This window comes from Rhinoraja longicauda, chromosome 13 (assembly GCF_053455715.1).
Source record: "Rhinoraja longicauda isolate Sanriku21f chromosome 13, sRhiLon1.1, whole genome shotgun sequence".
NCBI lineage: Eukaryota > Metazoa > Chordata > Chondrichthyes > Rajiformes > Arhynchobatidae > Rhinoraja > Rhinoraja longicauda.
The window spans coordinates 29900447-29906551 of NC_135965.1; positions in this window are offsets into that span (position 1 = coordinate 29900447).

Genomic DNA, 6105 nt, shown 5'->3' on the forward strand with positions numbered 1-6105 from the left:
ACAGGCTCAGCAATCATTTCGCTGAACACTCCCCGCTCGGTCCATCCTAACCTACTGCTGTGGTCATATCATCCATATAGGCCCTGATTGCAGGGAGGCACAGTCCGTCCTGCCATCTCTCCCCATTGATGACCCACCATGATGCTCAAATCGCTAGCTCCATCGCCATTGTAAAAGCTAAAAGAGAAATAGTGCACTCTGCCATAATGCCATCTCTAGTTTCAGCTATGCTGTCGTAAAGTCTGCTGTACTAAAACACATTCGGATATCTTGGAATTACGCTTTCACTAAATTTACTATCAATCCTGGAACTCTAAAGAAATGAAAAGCATTCCAAATAAGACTTTGTGGCACAGATCCAAGGAGGGGTAATAAAGTTTTTCAAAAATAATAGTCCAATATGACTATGACTGACATTCAAAAATACAGACAAAAGGTAGATAAATATCTGAGGATGTGTTGAAAATGATTGGGCAAGTTTCCCAGTTTCTGCTTAGCATAGCTCAATATTCAGTTTCAAATTTGAAAATATGTTGATCAACAGATAAACAAGTTCTTTCAGAAGATGTTTGTTCTTGTCACAATATGACAAGACAAGGTGCCTCACGTTACTGGACCAATGAAGGCAAATGCAACAAGAAACTCTTGTTTGATAAGAATTTTAAACCCAAGGAGTGGCTTGCTCCATAGACTCGTTCAGCATGGAAACAGATGCCTGTCTCTAGCCAACAGTCAGTCTATCATGGAACCTCCTTGCATGCCGGCATCGGATGCCGGCCCTAATTTGTCCTGTTTTTCTTTGCTTCTATTTTTTTCCTCACTACGATCGATCTGAAGAAGGGTCCCAAACTGAAACTTCACCTACCCATTTTCTCCAGAGATGTTGCCTGACCCCTGAGTAACTCCAACATTTTCTATCTATCCTTGGTACAAACCAGCATCTGCAGTTTCTTTTTGATTATATTTTTTCTGCTCCATTGTGAAATATCCTCAAGGCTTGCCTCTTTTGAAAACGTTCTCTTCCTCTCTCCGATAGGAGTTCTGCAAGACCCTCTCTCGCTGTTCCCCCTCTGCGATTCCTGTTGCTCTGCGGCCTTACGACCATGTTTTTATATGTGGCTCGCCACCACATCCACTTGTGTTTCCTTGGCGATTGCTTATGCCTCCATCTTGTGCCTCGTGGCTTCCAACTCCGGTTCCTGACTTCGCAGTTCGAACCCAACCAAGATTTCAGGCACCAACAGTCAATCCACTGCTTCTCACATCAGTTCTCCTTCCATTCCCTGTGTTCCACATGGGCCGCATTGCCCAGCCACCAACAGGCCCTCGCTGTGACTCTCCTGCTGCTCTGGGCCTGGCTCGCCCAGACCTGCATTGAACCCCCAACTTTACTTCATTGTACAGTAGATCCACACATTCAATTAATGTTCCTCACCTACCTGGACTCCACTAAGGATACCCGCCTGCAGGGTCCCTCCACCGACTGTCCTCGACTCGACCACCTGCAAGCCTGGGCTCCACCGCTGGATTGTGCCGCCTGCCCGATCGTCACAAGGCCAAGACCCACAGTGCCATGGCCACCAGGAGGAGCTGTTGAAGACCACTGGAGCAAGTATGTCTTCAATTAATTTAGGTATGTGCAGTTTTTTAAATGAAACTCTTTCTTCATAACTTAGTCATACATTTTATGACCATTGTTCTTTTATTCAATACCAAGAGAATTGGGATGTGTAAGGAAAAGCAAAATAAAAAAAACAAAACAAAACAATTTTTTCTTTGTTGTAAAAAGTATTGCTGTTCAATAACCTTTCTATATTGAGAACATTGTACATGTAGTCCAAGAACTACAGGCTGTTGGAAATAATAGTCGTTTTTCACATGTGAATGTAGCGCAATGCGTAGCCAATAGGCAGCACGGTAGCGCAGCGGTAGAGTTGCTGCTTTATAGCGAATGCAGCGCCGGAGACTCAGGTTCGATCCTGACTACGGGTGCTGCACTGTAAGGAGTTTGTACGTTCTCCCCGTGACCTGCGTGGGTTTTCTCCGAGATCTTCGGTTTCCTCCCACACTCCAAAGACGTACAGGTATGTAGGTTAATTGGCTGGGTAAATGTAAAAATTGTCCCTAGTGGGTGTAGGATAGTGTTAATGTACGGGGATTGCTGGGCGGCACGGACTTGGAGGGCCGAAAAGGCCTGTTTCCGGCTGTACATATATGATATGATGATATGATATGAAATAGACAATAGGTGCAGGAGTGGGTCATTCGGCCATTCAAGCCAGCACCACCATTCAATGTGATCATGGCTGATCATTCTCAATCAGTACCTCTTTCCTTCCTTCTCCCCATACCCCCTGACTCCACTATCCTAAAGAACTCTATCTAGCTCTCTCTTGAATGCATTCAGAGAATTGGCCTCCACTGCCTTTTGAGGCAGAGAATACCACAGATTTAAAACTCTTTGACTGAAAAAGTTTTTCCTCACCTCCATTATAAATGGCCTACCCCTTATTCTTAAACTGTGGCCCCTGGTTCTGGACTCCCCCAACATTGGGAACATGTTTCCTGCCTCTAACGTGTCTTATATGTTTCGACATTTACATCAGTCTGAAGAAGGGTCTCGACCCGAAACGTCACCCATTCCTTCTCTCCCGAGATGCTGCCTGACCTGCTGAGTTAATCCAGCATTTTGTGAAATAAATACCTTCAATTTGTACCAGCATCTGCAGTTATTTTCTTACACTACATTTACATCAAATGCATTTATCTTCATCTCAAACAGCAGAGATCTTAGCACAGATCCATGCGGATCTCCACTGGTCACAGACCTCCAGCCTGAATATCTACCTTCCACCACATGCCTTTGTCTTCTATGAATAAGGTAGTTCTGAATCCATATGACCATTTCACTGTGAATTCCGTGCATCTTAATCTCCTGGATCAACCTACTGTGAGGAACGTTATCGAAAGCCTGATCAAAATCCATGCATACAACATCCATCGCCCTACCTTTATCAATCTCCTTCAGTACCTGCTCAAAAAACTCAATTTAGTAAGACATGACCTGCCATGTATAAGGCCATGCTGGCTATCCCAAATTAGCCCATTCCAAATGGGAGTAAATCTTATCTCGAAGAATAGTTTCCCAACCACTGACATGGGGCGCATCATCCTATAGATCCCTGGATCCTCTCTATGTCCCTTATAAAGGAATAACATTGGCCACTTTCCAGTCTGCTGTGCTAGAGAAGAAAGAAAGATCCTCATCAAGGCCCTCGCAATCTCCTCACTTGCCTTCCTCAATAATCTGGGATAGATCCCATGGCGCTAGAGGCCTATCCACTTGATGCTTCTCAAGATTCTCAGCACCACCACCTTCTCAATCTCAAACTGCCCTTACATATTTGTATTCTCCACACTGAGCTCTCTGTCCTCACTGTCCTTCTCCTTGGTGAATGCAGATGTAGCACCTCATTTACATCCTCCGACTCCATGCATATATACACTCCTTTATCCCTGAGCAGTCCTACCTTCTCGCAGGTCACCCTTTTGTTTTTAACATACGTAGAAAAATCGTTGGGATTTCCCTTAAAATGTCTCGCCAATTGTATTCCATGGCCCCTTATGGCCTTTCTAATCACCAGCTTGGGATTTTTAATATTCACTTTATATTCCTCATAATTCCTATTCATATTCCCTTCATATTCCTCATGGCCATGTCTGATGCCACTTTCTTAAACCTGACATACTCTTTCTTTTTCTTTCTGAGCAAGTTTGCAACCTCCTTGGTCATCCATGGTTCCCTTTACCTGCCATCCTTATCCATCCTCCATACGAGAACATGCTGACCCTGCACTTTGTTTAGCTGGCCTTTAAACAACTCCATGTCAGCTGTAGACTTACCCAATAGCAACTGGTCCCAATCTACCCTTGTTGGGGAGTTAGTATTTGGGTGGAAGAAGTGACAAAGGCTAGAGGTGAAAATGAGACAAAAAGGATGTCAGATAAGAAATGAAGAGGAGGAGTGGAATGTAAGGCTGGAGGGTGAGACATGGGTAGATTGGGTAGATGGGTCAATGAAATTAGGGCAGCACGGTGGCACAGCGGTAGAGTTGCTGCCATACAGTGTCAGAGACCAGGGTTCGACCCTGATTATGGGTGCTGTTTGTTTGGAGTTTGCTCATTCTCTCTGTGACCTGCGTGGGTTTTCTCCGGGAGCTCCGGTTTCCTGCCACACTCCAAAGACGTACAAGTTTGTAGGCTAATTGGCTTGATAAAATTGTAAATTGTCCCAGTGTGCGTAGGATAGTATTGGTGTACAGGGATTGCTGGTCGACTTAGACTCGGTGGGTGGAAGGGCCTGTTTCTGCACTGTATCTCCAAACTAAAATTAAATTAAAGTAGCCTGCAAAAAGGAGTTAAAAAGGGGAAGTGGGCCAATGTAGTTGAACTGCCAAACCTGTGCAGGGCTACTCCCATGCATCATGTGTACCATATGCTATTTAAATAATGGTCGGTTCTCTATTCACTGGCGGACTTCGCACTGAGACACGTATTCGTCGACTTTATCAAAGCGGAGCGAAAGGCCTCTCTGTTTAGCCCATCCTGCAATATTATGAATTCCAAAATGTTCTGAGGCTTCATTCACCCATAGATGCAGAGATGCTGTTGTCCAGAGCTTTTAATAGCACAATCTGGTCCATGGTATTATTGTGAAGAGTATGTCATGTTGATTTTTTTTTCTTTGCATCATAGGGGAAATCTTATGAGATATACAAGATCCCAAGGAGCATGGATAAAATGAATCCTCACACTTTTTCCAATGGTAGGGGATTCTAAAACTAGAGGAGAGGACATAAGCTTAACCTGAAAGGGGAGAGGACATAAGCTTAACCTGAAAGTGGAGAGATTGAAGAGGGATCTCAAGGGCAAGTTTTTCCACACAGATTGGTCCAAATATGGGATGCGTTGTTACATAAGCAGACAAAGTTAAGACATTTAAAAGATGGTTGAACAGATATATGGATAGGAAGAGGTTACAGGGTTCTGACCATATCCCTGTGTATATGGTCATATGGTTCGCATGAATAAGGTTCCAAGCGATCTCTGGATTTTGTGCTGGAAAGATCTGTGTGAAACTCTGTCAACCCATCAAACCCCAACCCACAACCCAGTATCTGAATCAAACACGGTTCAGACTTGTGCTGTATCTGGGCTGGGGCCAATGAAGTCAAGCAGTTTAGATATTGGGTTGCGAGTTGGTGTTGATTATGGTTGATAAATTAAATGATTCTCACCCTGATCTTCCCTGCACCTTTCTAGTGAGCTTAGAGTCATAGAGTGATAGTGTGGAAACAGGCCCTTTGGCCTAACTTGCCCACACCGGCCAACACGTCCCAGTTACACTAATCCCACCTGCCTGCGTCTGGTCCACATCCCTCCAAACCTGTCCTATCCATGTACAGAACCTATCTAACTGTTTCTTAAACGTTGGGATAGTCCCAGCATCAACTACCTCATCTGGCAGCTTGTTCCATACAGGGCCGTTTTTACAGCATTATGGGCCCCCGGGCAAAGCAGTGTACTGGGGCCCCTACCATTACTCTCCCCCACCCCCCTTTCCCTACCAGCCCCCCCCCCCCCCCCGTCATGCCGGCGAAAAGCACTTACCGAAAAGAACTTACCGAAAAGCACTTACCGAAAAGCACTTAGTGATGGACAGGGTGCTACATTGTTGCGAAAAGCATTTACAGATCGCTGTGAGAAGCACTTAGTGACAGAAAATGTTGCGAAAAAAGCACTTATTGAACCTACATTTTTAAAGTAGTATTTATTTATTGCAAGTCACTTAACATACACAGATCAGCATGGGGCCCCTATGCTCGTGGGCCCCCGGGCAAGTGCCCATCAGGCCCATGCGTTAAGATGGCCCTGGTTCCATACAGCCACCACCGTTTGTGTGAAAAAGATACCCCTCAGATTCTTACTAAATCTTTTCCCCTTCACCTTGAACCTATGTCCTCTGCTCCTCGATTTCCTTACTCTGGGCAAGAGACATTGTGCATCGATCCGATCTATTCCTCTCATGATTTTATACACCTCTAT